General features: G+C 41.0%; 1 protein-coding gene across 8 annotated transcripts in view; it reads left to right on the top strand.

Moving 5' to 3' along the window:
• The window catches only part of LOC109420362 (protein Fe65 homolog), a 408,519-nt gene that overhangs the window by 75,202 nt on the left and 315,862 nt on the right, over nucleotides 1-17,455 (top strand). For 6 of the 8 annotated variants that reach the window (XM_062860992.1, XM_062860990.1, XM_062860987.1 and 3 more), the window contains exon 2: nucleotides 5,876-7,528. The exons of the other annotated variants lie outside the window; for them this stretch is intronic. The gene's annotated coding sequence lies outside the window, so the exon portion shown is untranslated. The remainder of the gene's footprint in view (nucleotides 1-5,875; nucleotides 7,529-17,455) is intronic. 8 annotated transcript variants of the gene reach the window in all.

Genomic DNA, 17,455 nt, shown 5'->3' with positions numbered 1-17,455 from the left:
TAGAGCCACAAAGAAGAAGAAGAAGAAGAAGAAAAAGAAGAAGAAGTTACATTCTGTAGCTACCTAAACCTTGTTTTATTGGCGATCGGAATACACCAGTTGCCGCAATGGTCACACGTTCGCTTCATAAGCGGATGGTCATGGGTTTGATCCCAGCCCTGGCACTTCGTAAGTTGCTCTTTCCCCGAGAGCGGCAGGCACTTGTTCCTTTTCTGAGCTCAAAGCTTTTTTTTAGAGCTCAAAGCTCTAACGGACCTGGGTGGTTGGATATCGGCGAAATGGCAACTTAATCGGACTGGAAAAGGAACAGCAGCCACACATCACTATCCTCGTACTCATTATCTACTATAGACAAAGGTGGAAAAAGCACAAATACCAGTTCGATATAATAGAATAGAATGAATTTAGGCGCTGTAAAAGCTGTGCCCAGCTAGTCATTTGAGTGACAATCTGTTCAAATGACAAAGAATAGCTTCTCATTTGAAGATAGCTTTGGCTGACTGATTTCGTTTTAACATGACTACAAGCAAAAGTGACTGAATAGATTTGTTGGATCATGTTTACATGAACTAGATGAGTTTTTGCAATACTTTCTATTAAAAAAGATTCCGATCAAAGGAAGTTTCGGGGAATGTTTAGAAGGGTTTCAAGCTGTTTCAGGGGTTCAGGTGATATCAGAAATAAATCCCCTGCAACGCCCCTGAACCCACCTAAAACTCCCGACCCGGGATCTAGCCCGGGACACTCCCATAACGCCGCTGAAACCTCTTAGAATCCCCTTGGAACGCCTTTGAATCATCATGGAATGCCTCTGAAGCATTCCTGATACCCCTTGAAACATCTTAGAGGGCTTTCTGTAACATTTCTGGAAACCCCTGGAATACCCATGGGAGCCCCCTAGCCCTCTGGAACATCTCTGGTACGGCTCTGAAATCCCTTGAAAATCTCTGGATCGCTCCTGAAACCCCCTGGAATGCCCTGAAATACCCCTGGGAGTCCCTTAACCTCTGAATCCCTCTGGAACACCCCTAAAACGCCTTTGAAACCCCTTGAAACACCTAGAACGTTCCTGAAGCCATCAGGAACATCCTTGGTACGACCCTGAAATTCCCTTGAAATGCACGATTTAGTAAAGAAAAAAATGAAAACAGTAAAATAACAATACGAAACAACAGAAAAGTGCTATTTTAAACAATTTCAAAGTGTAAAGGACATCCTCCCAGTTCTTGTAACTATGGTGTGACTTTGGTTTTTGTGGTAGGTTTACCAGTACCTAAAGCTTATTTCGTAACATCAATTTCTTATAATAATCTTAAGAATTGTGTAGTTTTCGTGTCATAAGCGGAACATTTTTTATCATTTTTTAAATATTATTGCAAATTTTGTAATTTTGTTACTAAATTGATGCAATATCGTGGCAAATCAACATCGTACGTTTACATTGATCGAAAATGACTAAAGTCCACCCCCACTATTCCACAGTTTGGCGCCTATGTACCCAATTCAGTTCTGAAATTTTCGTCTGTAGATTTTTTTATCTTCATTCTTGTTATCTTTAACTTGAAGTTAGCTCTTCGCTCAGTGGCTTCGCAGTGGCTTAATTTCCCCAACAGGGGAGGAAAAAAAAGCTCTTCGCTCAATTTTTGAAGAGCAATAATTAGCAATAGTCAAATATAAAAAAAAATAACGGCACTTGCAGAATAAAAACATAAAAGAAAATGTCATAAAACTTCTCTACAGTTCAGCAAAGGGTATATACACCAACAACATATCTCCCAAACGATTAAGGTCATTACTTATTTGGTTTTATGGACAAGTATACAAACATACGTTACGTATACATCCTATCACGGAATGTATACAGTAACGACCTCTCACAGCCGTGAAAAATTTTTCCTTCCTTTTTCTGAACAGTGCGTCTCTGGGCATCATGCTCCGCGGCAAAGGATTCCGTCGTAAATTCAAAGTGATGGTGGTAAAAATCGGAACCACTGCGGGTTTTGGAGACGCGTTTCCATATATCGATGTCGAAATACGCGGAGGACACACGGCTACTCCATGAAAGGGCGAAACCGGGCAAGTGATTCGTAACGACCCAACGGAGAAGTGGTTTATATTTGGAAACCGTGAGTCATACCGACATCCGCCGCGTCCGATTCGGACGACGGATAATTTATTCAGGCGTACCGCTCTGAACCGGCGGGAATGACGTGCTCTTTGGGGTATATGTACCTAGGTACAGATTCGCAAGCTGGAATTTGCGCTGTGGGATGAGCTGAAGTTTAACCGGGAAGGGACAGGCTCACCGGATTCGCAAAATATGGCTGTCATCCTTGAATAAACCAGAACGACACAGTCGGTTGTCTGCGAATCGCGAGCGAGAAAATTTATATTGAGTTAAGCTGACACGCAGGGACGAGGAAGCATGAGCTATTGCATATTAATGATGGAATCTGAGTGTACTTGGGTTAGTTTCAAATTTGCATAATACAATGTAAGGGATTTGGATAATGGCATAACTTTGAAACAACATCTTCTGCCGCCATGAGTTGGATGAATTGATTTGAAAAATTGAGGAAGCTTGAAAAGTGTAGTGTGTGTAGAAAAGAGGAAAAAGTACGGCTCCTAAAAAGGAAAACATTGATCAGAGTGACATTGTAAAACTCTTCTGATAAAATATAGGGTGACTTTGGGTATTATTGACAGGTTTGTTCTCTTCATCATGGGGTTTTTTGTCGGCCAAATTGCCTGAAACTTGGTCATATAATTCAAATGTCAATTTCTTGATTTTTCTTTGGCTGACTAAGCCATGTGGGAAATAACACTGTTGAAAATTCTTTGACATCCATGTGCACAGAAGAACATGTGCTCGATGAACAAATTGAGATTTGAATTATGAAAAGAAATCCACGTACTCCGGTGAGATTCAAACTCAGGACTCCCAATTCGCTAGACGGGCGCTTCTATTCCTTCAAGCTACGGAGTCACTCGACTATCTCCGTCATCAGTAGGCCTAGAACTGAACTCGATTCTACATGGTGTACATGGTGCATTTGGTGCGTGGGTGAATCTTTTTCGACCGCAGTTTCTTCTGGAGCCCGTAGTAGGCCCGACTTTCGCTGATGATGCGCCTCCGAATTTCACGGCTCACGTTGATGTCAGCCGTCAGTAAGGATCCGAGGTAGACGAATTCCTCCCCCACCTCGAAAGTATCCCGTCTATCGTAACACTACTACCCAGACGGATCCGGTAGTGTTCGGTTCCGCCTACCAGCATGTACATTGTTTTTGAGGCATTCACCACCAGTCCGACCTTTGCTGTTTCGCGTTTCAGGCGGGTGTACAACTCTGCCACCGTTCCAAATGTTCTTGCAATAATGTTTATGTCGTCCGCAAAGCACACAAGTTGACCGGATTTTGTGAAAATCGTTCCCCGGCTGTTGAGCCCAGCTCGTCACATCACACCTTCCAGAGCGATGTTGAAGAGTAGGCATGAGAGTCCATCACCTTGTCGCAGTCCCCGGCGAGATTCGAATGAACTGGATATTTCACCCGAAATCCTTACGCAGTTTTGCACACCGTCCATCGTTGCTTTAATCAGTCTAGTCAGCTTCCCAGGAAAGCCGTTTTTGTCCATGATTCTCCATAGTTCTGCGCGGTCGATACTGTCGTATGCCGCTTTGAAGTCGATGAACAGGTGATGCGTTGGGACCTGGTATTCACGGCATTTCTAGAGGCATTGCCGTACGGTGAAGATCTGGTCCGTTGTCGACCGGCCGTCGATGAAGCCTGCTTGATAACTTCCCACGAACTAATTTGGGTCTGACAGACGACGGAAGATGATCTGGGATAACACTTTGTAGGCAGCATTCAGAATAGTGATCGCTCTGAAGTTCTCACATTTGAAATGGTCGCCTTTTTTGTGAATGGGGCAGATTACCCCTTTCTTCCACTCCTCCGGTAGCTGTTCGATTTCCCAGATCCTGACTATCAGCCGATGCAGACAGGTGGCCAACTTTTCTGGGCCCATCTTGATGAGTTCAGCTGCAATACTATCCTTACCAGCTGCTTTGTTGGTTTGGCTGGTGAATGGCATCCTTAGCTTCCCTCAGCGTGAGAGCTGGTTCATTTCCGTCCTCCGCTGCACTGGCATCGTCGTTTCCTCCGTCGCCGTGGGCTCCCGTGCCTACGTTCTCCACACCGTTCAGGTACTGATCGAAGTGCTGCTTCCACCTTTCGATCATCTCACGTCCGTCCGTCAAAAGGCCTCCGTCTTTATCCCTGCAAATTTCGGTTCGGAGCACGAAGCCGTTGCGGGATGCGTTAAGCTTCGGATAGAACTTTCGTGTTTCTTGGGAACGGCACAGCAGTTCCATTTCTTCACACTCTGCTTCTTTCAGGCTGCGCTTTTTCTCCCGAAAGAGGCGGGTCTGCTGTTTCCGCTTCTGTGTGTAACGTTCCACGTTCTGTCGGGTCCCTTGCTGCAGCATTACTGCCCTCGCTGCGTTCTTCTCCGCTAAAACCGTTCTGCTGGCTAGCTAGATGCGTATAGCAAAACGGGACATAGCACAAAAGTTCAATTTATTGGACACAGTGACTTGATTTCAAAACAGTGGAGAGGAAATATTTTTTTTTTGGTAAATGATAAACTACCATTCTACTAAAAAAATTCCTCATGTTATAGCAAATCACATAGGACAATTATGCGTAGAATCCCGGGTAGAGCTTAATGGCAACAGAATGGCAAATTTTACCATTAAAACAGAATGTTTGAATGGCAAAATGTGTTATTTGTTTGTTTGAAATAAGAGTTAAAATAACAAAAATAATAACAAAATTTTGGTAGCAGAAAAACTTGAAAATAACTTATTTTGCCATTGTAACAACAAAGTAATGGTAAAGCATGCGGATTAAATTGAAGAACAAAATAAGTTATTATTGAGATATTGATAACAAATTAACTGTTATCGGTGAATAACAAAATTTGACATTCTTGAGTTATTGATAACAGAATAAGAACAAATTTAGCTGTTTATGTGGCGATCAAAATAATGGTAGGTTTAGTTGTTCAAATTCAATTTTAAAACAATGGTAGATTCACTTTGATGAACGTAGCCACCGTTGCGTCGAAAAAGATATATACGTCGTTTACAAATTATACTCTTTAATTGTTTGAGTTCTAAATTAACATAAATTGATGTGCATCAAATAGAATCCATTGCGAAACACACAGCTGAGAATCCAGATTTGTTTACTTTTGCGAGATACGTCGAATTGAAAAGTTATGCTTGAAATATACAATATAATAGTTAATGGTATATTAAGAGTAAAATATGTTATGGTGCCTAATGTTTATAAATAGTTTTTCACAATATCAAAACAATGGCAAATTTAGCTAGGAATGTAAATTATGTTATTGTTTTGATATTTTATACAATTCATTATAAAAGGTGCTAAATTGCAAGTTTTACCATGATAGTAATTTTTGTTATTGATGTGTTATTTAGCATTATTCATGAATAACATATCAATGACAAGATTTGCTATGATTGTATATTTTGCTATTGATTTGCCATTTTAAGTTTTTCATAATAACAGAACAATGGCATAACGAGATATGATGGCAAATCCAGTTATTATTTTGTCCTTTGTTTGCCATTAGCCTCTACCCGGGATGGCAGTAAATTTCTAAATTGTATTGAAATCTTTTTCAGAACTTGTCGTTTCTTCTTACCCTTATTTGTTTGCTATCTACCTTATTTTATTTTTTTCTGTTCTTTGTATGGTGAAAGCGTGTTTAAGCTGCTGGCAAGAAATGAAATCGTGTAATCTTAATCATAATTAGTGACATACCTCTAAAACATTAATAATTTCAGAAGAGAGCAACAAGTGCGTGACGTGTTCTATGTAAAAATATATGTATCAACATAAAAACAATCAAGTGAACTAGTAGGGAAAAAATAACATTTCGGAATATAATCCATGTAAGTGAACTAATAACAAAAGTGAAGTCAAAAACCTCTTGCATAAAATCATTACTACAAAGTGTACATTATGTAAACGTCGGATCCCACAATAGCAGAAATCAACGAACGCAAGTGGAATAAACCTGGGACAGCGTGTACAGTGTATTGCGTGGTTTACTTTCCCCGAAGGATAATAACCATCGAGCCAGCATAACCAGAAGCATATTATCGAATATTGCCGCACTATAGACGTACGTACAGAACGGGCGGATGTGTTTTCTCGGAGCGGTGAACTAGCACATTTTCTGCCTCCTACACACTAGGAAATTCTACTCCGGCAACGTTGGCGACGTTGGGGTGGAAAGCTCGTTAAGTGAGTAAACATTCGAAGGCGAGCAAGATTGAGTGGGCAGGAATCGTTCGTCGGGGGGCCCACACTTTGACGGAGGAAAATATTACGATACACGATTATGATGGTGGCTGTACTGCGTTCGATCAACTGCTCCCTTTCGAACTATTTCTCGGAGCCGTAGCAAAAGTTTCCCCCCCTAGAGCTGTTGTTATTGTACCCCTAGTACTGCCATCATCACGGAGAAGGAAACTATCAAACATTTGCACTCTTGCCGACGTCGTCGTTCTTGGCAGCGTGTAGTGACGCAGCCGGAAGTTCGCCATCTCCGGGGGAAAAACCTCGAATGAAACGAGTGGAAGAGAACATTTTATGCTTCCGTAATGCTGTTTGATACGTCATTGTCGTTAAATTAAGCAATTTATACGCTACTTTGCATAAGTGTTTGGGACGACGAGTAGTCACGGTCGCCATCTACGGAAGGACTCGGTTACAAGCATTACTCTACATTTCCCACAAACACACACTGTAGTTACTTCAGTGCATCTTCGAGTGTTCAACAAAGGGAGCGGAAGTTCAAGTGCTACTCGGCTGTGCCGTCGTCGGTTTGATATATGACTCTGGTGGAACTGTTGCCATTCATGCTAAGAAAGTAACCTGTTACGCGCTCCGCCCCACCCGTTCTATATCAATCAAGCTTAAGTGTTAGTAGCTGTCAGAAATTAATAATCGCCCACTTAAAAGACGTGCTTATACTTTTAACGGTTCCGTTTTGGCGCGTTATCAGCCCGAAAATAAAAGTTAATTGTCGTACTTTCGCCTGCCAGTTAAAGACAATCCAAAGTAACGACGGAACAGGAAGCAACCTCGAACAACTTTCAACATCGATGAGTGTTCCACCAAAACAAAAAAAAAGCAAAATGATAAAGCATAATTAACGTTCGTGAGCACATCTACGCCGAGGTTAATTGTCGTCAGACTGACGGCCGTGACCGCGGAAAATACACCCGGAAGTGATACCAGTGCAGTGTCGGTAGCTGTTGAGGAAACGTTGATTGTTACCAAGCACCTGTCGCCGCCGGATTAGCTGATTCCTGGGAGCCGATACGGAGGCACTTATTGAATTTTAAGTAGCTTCGACAGCCAGCAACGAGGAGAATAGCGCCAGCAAAAACAGAAGTTGACAACTTTTTGCTTGTTTGAGATTTTGAAAGGTAAGAGACTTGATTATATCTTTATAGCTGGTCACAATGAGATTACATTCTTTAATCTGTTTTATGTTGGATTTGATTTTCGTGTTTTTGGAGAGTTCTATAAACTGGACTAAAGGTGTTCAATTTTTTGATGCTGTGGATTTCTTTGAGCTTCTTCACTTACGTCAATCCCGGCTTGCTCAAAGTAAGATATATTTGTTCCATAGTTAAACGTTCTAATAAGTTGAATAAATAAATAAAATGAAGTCAACATTGGCGAAGCAAAGAAGTTGTCAGTACGCTCTAGAATTTGGAGTCTGAGCTTTTTCATGATCATTGGTGGCATGCATTATTACGTTGGAATACTCATTTTCATTCCTGTTCAGCTCTATCACAACGACCAGCTATTAGACCTATTGTGACATTGCCAGTATCCTTAGTGTGGTGCTTGTCGCATTACTTCAAAACTAGGATGCACCTCCGAAGAATGTCTAAGAGGAATCCGCGAAGGTATTCTTGGAGAAATCTCCGAAAGAATTCCGGGAGGAATCTCCTACAGAATTCCAGGAGGAATTCCCGAAGAAATTTCAGGAGGAATTCCCGAAGGAATTCGAGGAGAAATTCCCGAAGGAATTCGAGTAAAAATTCCCGAAGGAATCCCAGGAGAAATTCCCGAAGGAATTAAAGGAGAAATCCCCGAAGGAATTCCAGGAGGAATTCCCGAAGGAATTCCATGAGGAATTGCCGAAAGAATTCCAGGAGGAACTTCCGAAGAAATTCCAGGAGGAACTTCCGAAGGAATTCCAGGAGGAACTTCCGAAGGAATTGCAGGAGGAACTTCCGAAGAAATTTCAGGAGGAACATCCGAAGGAATTCCAGGAGGAACTTCCGAAGGAATTCCAGGAGGAACTTCCGAAGGAATTCCAGGAGGAACTTCCGAAGGAATTCCAGGAGGAACTTCCGAAGGAATTCCAGGGGGAACTTCCGAAGAAATTCCAGAAGGAAATTCCGAAGGAATTCCAGGAGGAACTTACGAAGGAATTCCAGGAGGAACTTCCGAAGGAATTCTAGGAGGAACTTCCGAAGGAATTCCAGGAGGAACTTCCGAAGGAATTCCAGGAGGAACTTCCGAAGGAATTCCAGGAGGAACTTCCGAAGGAATTGCAGGAGGAACTTCCGAAGGAATTCCAGGAGGAACTTCCGAAGGAATTCCAGGAGGAACTTCCGAAGAAATTCCAGGAGGAACTTCCGAAGGAATTCCAGGAGGAACTCCCGAAGAAATTCCAGAAGGAACTCCCGAAGAAATTCCACGAGGAACTCCCGAAGGAATTCCAGGAGGAACTTCCGAAGGAATTCCAGGAGGAACTTCCGAAGGAATTGCAGGAGGAACTTCCGAAGGAATTCCAGGAGGAATTCCCGAAAGAATTCCAGGAGGAATCCTCGAAGAAATTCCACGAGGAATCCTCGTAGAAATTCCACGAGGAATCCTCGAAAAAAATCCACGAGGAATCCACAAAGGAATTCCAAAAAGAAATCCCTGAAAGTATTTCAGGAGGAATCCCCGAAGGTATTTCAGGAGGAATCCCCGAAAGAATTCCAGGAGGAATCCCCGATGAAATTCCACGAGGAATCCCCGAAGGAATTCCAGGAGGAATTCCCGAAGGAATTCCAGGAGGAATTCCCGAAGGAATTCCATGAGGAATTGCCGAAGGAATTCCAGGAGGAATTCCCGAAGGAATTCCATGAGGAATTGCCGAAAGAATTCCAGGAGGAACTTCCGAAGGAATTCCAGGAGGAACTTCCGAAGGAATTCCAGGAGGAACTTCCGAAGGAATTCCAGGAGGAACTTCCGAAGGAATTCCAGGAGGAACTTCCGAAGGAATTCCAGGAGGAACTTCCGAAGGAATTCCAGGAGGAACTTCCGAAGGAATTCCAAGAGCAACTTCCGAAGGAATTCCAAGAGGAACTTCCGAAGGAATTCCAGGAGAAATTCCCGAAGGAATTCCACGAGGAATCCTCGAAGAAATTCCACGAGGAATCCTCGAAGAAATTCCACGAGGAATCCTCGAAGAAATTCCACGAGGAATCCACGAAGGAATTCCAAAAAGAAATCCCTGAAGGTATTTCAGGAGGAATCCCCGGAGGTATTTCAGGAGGAATCCCTGAAAGAATTCCATGAGGAATCCCCGATGGAATTCCACGAGGAATCCCCGAAGGAATTCCAGGAGGATTCCCGAAGGAATTCCAGCATGAACCCCCGAAGGAATTCCAGCAGGAATCCCCACAAAAAAAAACCCTGCAGGAATTCTTGCAGAAATCCCCGATGGAATTCCAGCAGAAACCCCTGAAGGAATTCCAGAAGAAATCCCCGAAGGTATTTCAGAAGGAATCCCCGCAGAAATTTCATAAGGAATCCCCTAAGGAATTTCATAAGGAATCCCTGGAGAAATTCCAGGTAGAATCCCGGTAGGAATGTCAGGAGGAATCGCCGTAGGAATTCCAGGAGGAATCGCCGAAGAAAGCACAGAAGGAATCACCGAAGGAATTCCAGAAGAAATCCCCGAAGGTATTTCAGAAGGAATCCCGGCAGAAATTTCAGAAGGAATCCCCGCAGAAATTTCATATGGAATCCCCGAAGGAATTTCATAAGGAATCCCTGGAGAAATTCCAGGTAGAATCCCGGTAGGAATGTCAGGAGGAATCGCCGTAGAAATTCCAGGAGGAATCGCCGAAGAAAGCACAGAAGGAATCCCCGAAGGAATTCCAGGAGGAATCCACGAAGGAAGGCCAGAAGGAATTCTCAAAGAAAGATCAGGAGAAACTACAAAGGAATTCCAGGAGGAATCCCCAAAGGAATTTCCCAAGGGTTTTGGAAAAATCCCTGAAGGATTTTCAATAGGAATCTCCGAAGGATTTGCAGGGTGAGTCCCCGAAGAATTTTCAGGAGGAGGAGAAGGGGAATTCCAGAAGGAAATCCTGGAGGATGCGCTTAAAGGAGAGGCACTTAACGGAGATGATCTGATAGGAAATCCATGAGAGATCCTTTAAGAAAATCTTAGAGATCAACCTGATTATACTCCTGAAGAAATTCTTGAACTCCTGTAGCAGTTTCTGCAGGAATTTCTAGTTGAATCTTTTATGTAAATATCTCTTGTAGGCATCCCTGATTCGTCCTGGAAAAATCTCCGAAAGAACTCCACGAGCCATCCTTGGCAGAACTCCTGACGGAATCCCTAAAGCAGCTCTTGGAGGAATCTTAGAAGGAACTCCTGGACTAATACCTGAATGATCTCCTGTATGAATCTCTGGAGAATTCCTGAATTCTCCTGGAGGTATTCTTGGATTTTTCTGTAAAAATCTCTGAAGGAATTTGTTCACGAAATGATTTTCGGAATTGACGAAGGCAAACACAGGCAAGTTTTACTGAACACTTCACTTTTATTCACTTTACTTTCGATTCCACACACGCGAGGTTTGAAACATAACTGACTCGATTGCGCATCATACGCATATTTATATTGGTCATTGCATCACAGACAAAATTGCATGTTCTAGAAACGCGTAGAACGTTGTCGCTGCTTCCAGGCGTATGATGATGATTATGTGATGATGATGATGATGGCGGTTCACGTCGTCTCTGTGACGGTCACTCACTCCTGATGCTGAGAGCTCCGTCACTCACTGGAAGGCACTCAACCGAGTAGATGCATGGCTGCTGTCAACGCGCGATGCGGTAGTTGTTGCTGCACTCCGAGTGGATTGGTTGGTGAGGTGCTCTTTCTCTGAACAGAATTTCTGGAGAGATTCCTGTAAGAACACCCTCTGGAGATATCCCTGAAGAAATTCCAGAAGGAATCTCTTAATAATCATCTGCTCGAATCCCAGAAACTACTGAAGAAATCTGTGAAGGAATTACTGAACTGATCCCTGCTGGAACTCGTAGACTAATTTCTAAAGGACCTCCTGTAGGAATTCCTGAAGGAACTTTTGAAGATATCCCTGAAGAAATCCCAGGTGGAATCTCTTAATAATCATCTGCGTGAATACCTGAAACTCCTGAAGGAATTTGTGAAGGCACTCCTGGACTGGTACCTGTTGGATTTTCTGTAGGAATTCCTGAAGGAATCCCTGGAGGAACTCCTTGACTATTTTCTAAAGGACCTCCTGTAGGAATTTCTGAAGGAACTTCTCAAGAAATTCCTGATGGATATCCTGCAGGCATCTCTCCCTAGAGCATCTATTGGAAAAATAAAAAAAAAACCATTGAGAATTCTCTTAGAGAAATTCCATAAGGAGTTCCTAAAACAAATTTCAGAAGCAGCACCAGGAGAAATACCAAAGTGAACTATTGGATGAATTCCAGGAGGATCTCTATCTATAATGCCTGGAAAAACTCATTAAAGCACCTCAGAAGGACCTTCTTGGGGAATCGGAGAGGAAATATTTGAAGAACCCCAAAATGAATTCCTTGAGGAATCTGAGAAGGATCATCTGTAGGGATCGCAGAAACAACTCCCAGAAACCCTTAAAAGCCTGAAAAAATAAACAAAAGCTTCAAGAGCAATGCCAGAAAGGATTACTGAAGGCATTCCGGATTAATGTCTCACCAGCTTTGATTAGTTATCCGTCAAAAATACTTATTAGTAAAGCAATCCATTTACTAGACAAATAGGTATTTGGGAAGTTTTCGAACGTGACAATGGAAAATTGAGTTCAGCCTGTAGCAACATAGCGTGCATCGCAGTTCATTATTCTGAATCCATTACATTAACGTAGGATTCGGTTCTAAATAACCTTCTCGAAGGATAATCAACTAAAATAAAAACAACTGAATGCCATTGAAAAAACCTTCAACGCTCCGACCAACACTCTTGCTTAAGCATAATGGCTCTGATCATGCAATCGGTCGTTGAGTTTATTTTTTCGCCCTGCTCGTAAAACCACATAGTTGAATCAGAAAGGGTATAATTCCACATCAGTAAATTGGCCTCTGATTTGAATTCTATGTGCTTACTAGCCGAGTCTCTTCCGAAAGCCTAACAAATAGTTCTATTATATTATTAGTTACTCCAAAGCTTTAACAACTTCTGGTTGAGCAAAATTTTATTTGTAAAATTTTCATGATAATGCTATATATATTCAGTCGCCTAGACGTAATTCACAAAGTAGTTGTTGGCACACATATTTAAGAAAGGTGTCACTTCACTGATAGGTGGACTAATCCGCCGTTGGGTAAATGATTCACCTTAACGATTACTCCTTGTGGCTAGTGTGGGCGTTGGTATAGTACTCACCGATGCACTACTATACAGTCAGTGCGCCATGCAATCGTTTTTCTCCAGCTGCTTTGTGTCTCGTGTGGGTTGCATTATTGGCGCCATAGAGGGGGCTTGTGGCATTCGACAAATGGCGTCTCACAGTCATACATCACGTGGGAAAAATTGAAACAAAAAATATATCGCATTGATTAAATGGCACAAACGACCGTCCATCCCGCCGTCGATAGTCGCGTGCACTCAATTTTGCTGTGACCAAAATAAATTGAGTTATTTTGTGAATTGATGAAAATCGATAGTACACGTAACAGATACCGAACGTGGGTGGAATATTGATTAGTGTTTCAATGTTAAATGGGGGGAATTTTTGATGGCAGTTTAAACAAGGAGCAACAGGGAGATGAACAGGCGATATTTGCTGGGTAGCTTGCTTGTGATTAACAATTTATTTAGCTCCAAGGGAGCTAAAGTTTAGCTCCAAGGGAGCTAAAGTTTAGCTCAAATTCACCATTCCGGAGACAAATATTTCAATAAAGAATTTTTGGTTTTTCCATACTTTCTGACGTTAAGAAAGGGAAGCACATAACTAAAAATGGAAGCAAAGTAGCAGTGTCCTGAAACTAAAACACTTTGACACTCTCGGAACATAATTTCAATACATTGGCAAACCGCAAACACAATTACCCGAAACTATGAAGATTTCAGAACTTTGTAAGTTTAAAAAAAAATGTCCGGAAGTAGCGGTCATTTGAATACCGGTGAAAATTGAAGAAAATGTGGAGGAAGTTCAAATTTAGTAATTTAAATTTCTCGAAGAGATTAATGATAGATGACACTATATGGCAGTAAGCTAATTGGACGAATCCCAAGTAACCAAAAGTTCAGATAAGAGGGTAACTTATAAGCTAAGCAGCTTGTTGGAGGTTGCTCTTTAGCCTTCTAAGCAGCTTCATTTTTAAGTAATTTCGGAACTTGTAAGTTCACATAAGGAAGTCGGATAGCCTTCTAAGAAGCTTCTGACGGTACTTCCTCAAAATAAATGTGAAAACAGAAATGTACGTTTCAGATTCATCACAGCTTGCTGTTGCTTGTATTATTGAGAAACATGCTCAAACTTACTTTTCATACTGTTTTCCTTATGCATATGGCACTCCTATGTAGATTTGAACCGGGACCTCCTGCGTGATAAGCTGCCGTCATATCGCTACGCTGCTACAGATACATAATAAGGATAAGTTAACTTCGGTACTGTACAAGTGTGCAAACCTAGATGTCGACAGAGGATTGATTAAAGTCAGATTTCATCTGCTTTGTACTTCATCGTAATTGTGGTGTCGGGGTAGAGTGTAGGGCTCTAACGCAGCGACTACCGGTTCGAATCGTGTTGGTGTCAATTTTTTTTCATTTGCACTTCATATTAATTGGTTTGATGAATTTAATTTAGTTGTCTATGAAAATTAGCTTATAATGATGCTTTTGCTAAAATGACAAAAATAAATCCTTAGAACATCAAGCTACTGAAATGAACTTCAAGGAACTAGAAAGTTCCAACAAAGTTCCGAGTAGCATTTTAACCTTTCAGGACGCGCGCCGTCAAGCAAGTGAAACTGCACCACGCTCGCGTTGTATACAACGTGCGAGGTTTTATGATGGTGTTGTACTTTTTTCAAAAGCGCGCGCGCTGAAGGGTTAAGCAGGTTTCAAGTTCCACGAAGTTCATATAAAGTTCCGAATGGAACTTTCTGGCTGCTTAAGAGGCTAACAATGAGCCTTGCTGGAACTTATGTGCAAAGTTATAGCAAGGCTCATTGTTAGCCGCTTAAGCAGCTAGAAAGTTCCGTTCGGAACTTTACCTGATCTTTGTAGAACTTAAAAGTGCATTTTGTCATGAGAAGTGGAACTTTTGTTTACTTGGGATGCTAGAAACTTCAGCAGGATTTTTGTCAGGCTTCAAAATTGGAGCAACTTTAGCCTTTTCTCCATTTTTCAGGAAACATTTGTTAAATATAAACTATTGGTGGCTCGACTGTTGGGTTTCAACTTTCTCTTAGAAACGGCTACGCAGACTTTTAACAGTGAAACGATGTTTATTAACTGCCCAGCGTTTCGACACGGGATTAGTGTCTTTTTCAGGAGAAATTAACTTGGTCGTTCTGGTCTTGTGTTTTGTATAGCTGTAACTGTCCTGGTAATGTTTTTTTTTGTACATGACTTAATGAATTGTTTTAACTTTTAACGAACAATTGGGCAGTTAATAAACATCGTTTCACTGTTAAAAGACTGCGTAGCCGTTTCTAAGAGAAATTTGTTAAATATATTTACTAAAAATGAGCAACTTTCTGGAAGTTTTTTGATGAGAATATAAAAACTTTCGTCATTACTTGAAGCTATCATATTGCTGAATTTCTTTATAATAGATCTCATATCGTCCAAATTGGAGCCCAATGAATTGACGAAAATGTTCTCATAATTGAGAATGTTTTAGCACAGACAAACAGACGTTTCACTCTACTCACCTCTCATCGTTAACCTTCTTAACGGGTAGTTCAAATATTTTGTAGTTTGCAAATCGCTCGGTCACGGCGCTCGCATCGTTTTTGCTTCTTTTTGACGTTTGCTCACTACCGCCACCTACTGAGTGATTTGCGTAACACAGCTTGGTTAGCATTGGGCGATTATGTTTTCGTGACGATGATTTTTATCGCAATTTGTTCCAAGTGATACGTCTGTTTGTCTGTGGTTTTAGAATTCGTGGGAAACCTGATGTTCTATTGAGCTAGCGAGACCCGCCTTTTTAAACGGTTTTTGATAATTATTCATGTAGAAACACATTTCTAAAGGTACAATTTATTCACGATATTTCTAGGCTACTGAAATATCTGCAAAAACACATTAACAGATTCAAAATTGGTTGAGCAGTTGAAAAGTTTAAAGTCCTACAGCCAAAATTTTGAGTAAAAAAAAACTTAAAAGCTCATAGGGTTTTTGACTCCCTTCTCGGCACTACAGCTAAACAAAATTGTTCATTACCTAAATTCACAACGAAATGACCGTTTTCGCCTATTTCTTCCATGAGTGTAGAATTAGCAATTAGTTAAAATACACATAAATAAAAACAAAAAAAAAATATTTCTTCCATGTGAACTAGAAACTTTATTGCGTAAACTTGTTGTTAACAGTGATTGTTGTGAAGATTTTCTGCCGGAAAGTTGATTTTGAACGAGTCTACTGCACCCAGTCCAGCGCCAATTCCCGGCATCAGTGCCGAACTTCCAGCAAAACCAAATGGGAAATCACTTCGGCACCCATCTTTTTGCTGACGAAGTGCACTCGTCTGCGTGTAATAGTTGTTTAGAGCACTTATGCGGTTTCAGAGTGAACGTGTAGCTCATTGCCTGTGGTTCTCGTTGCGGGAAATGATTATCTACGGAAGTGCGCTTGGAAAATATGCGGCAAGTTATATTTTGATTTGTTTTTCTGTGAGGTGCCGGGAATTGACGAGGGTGCCCAAGTAGCTCAAAACCCTATTTTTCGTTATTTTAGAAAAAAAATCATGTTCTACAAGTTTACTCGAAAATCAATTTTAAAAAGATTCATGCAGAAAGATTGAAAATTGGTTTAAAATGAGGAAGTTACACACTTAAAATAAAGTACCGTATTCAGCTGTTCTATTTTCGGTAAAAGTTCAGATTACCGTAAACCGGGGTCAAATTGATCAGCGGGGTGAAATTGATCATTCGGGTACTGCATTGTAATTCCATACTAGGAACTCTTAAGCGTCGTTATGATCTTAAACTTTTCACGTTATCTGGTTAGTAGATGTCAAGAGATGAGCGTAGAATTTTTTTTTTAGAAAAAAGTTAGCTTTGCCTTATTTTTTTAGGAATTTGCAATGTATTACTCATTTAGCTGAAATCATGGCTACTAAACAATCGATTGTTAATAGAGCTTCCCGTAAATTCTCTGTTTTAACATTTTTGTGGAGCCTTGGTTGGAAAGTTATGTAGCTAATAAGAACATGAAATAGTTTAAAAAAGTTCATTTTATGTTGAACTAGTCATTTATTGTGACAGAAATCACTTATTTCAAATGAAATTGCCTACCTGCAGGCGTTTAAGGGGAAATTTCAAAATTTAATTTTGCCTTTAAAGTTATAAATTCACTAGTTGTAAGATTTTAAACGCATTATTCGGTTTTAGAAGGGCAAAATTAAGCGGATAAGGAAATTTTCTTTTCCAACCGATGCTTAATTGTATACTGATCAATTTCGCCCCAAAGTGGCATTTTCAATTTAATGATATTTGGAGTTATTTAACTTAAAGTTTAAATTTGTTGAACAAAATTCTGTCACGTGGTTCCATGGAGATCCACTGGGTACTGATTTTACAGAAATTCTTTTGGCAATATTTTGAATTTCACTAATGTTATCCACAAAAGTTGTTTTAAAGTGATCAATTTGACCCCGGATTACGGTACCGAATGTTCAGCAACATATTACCGAAGTTCGTCAAAAAATTACCGAACGTTCGGTAAACTCTACTGAATCATCGGTAATGTTTACCGAACGTTCGGTTAAAATTAGCGGAACTTCGGTAAAACTGTGCTGAACTTCGGTAATCCGAACTTTTACCGAAAATAGAACAGCCGAACAAGTGACTCTACAGGGTGCGTG

The sequence above is a fragment of the Aedes albopictus genome, chromosome 3 (genome assembly GCF_035046485.1).
Source record: "Aedes albopictus strain Foshan chromosome 3, AalbF5, whole genome shotgun sequence".
Taxonomy (NCBI): Eukaryota; Metazoa; Arthropoda; class Insecta; order Diptera; family Culicidae; genus Aedes; species Aedes albopictus.
This window is presented reverse-complemented; position numbering and strand designations above follow the sequence as displayed.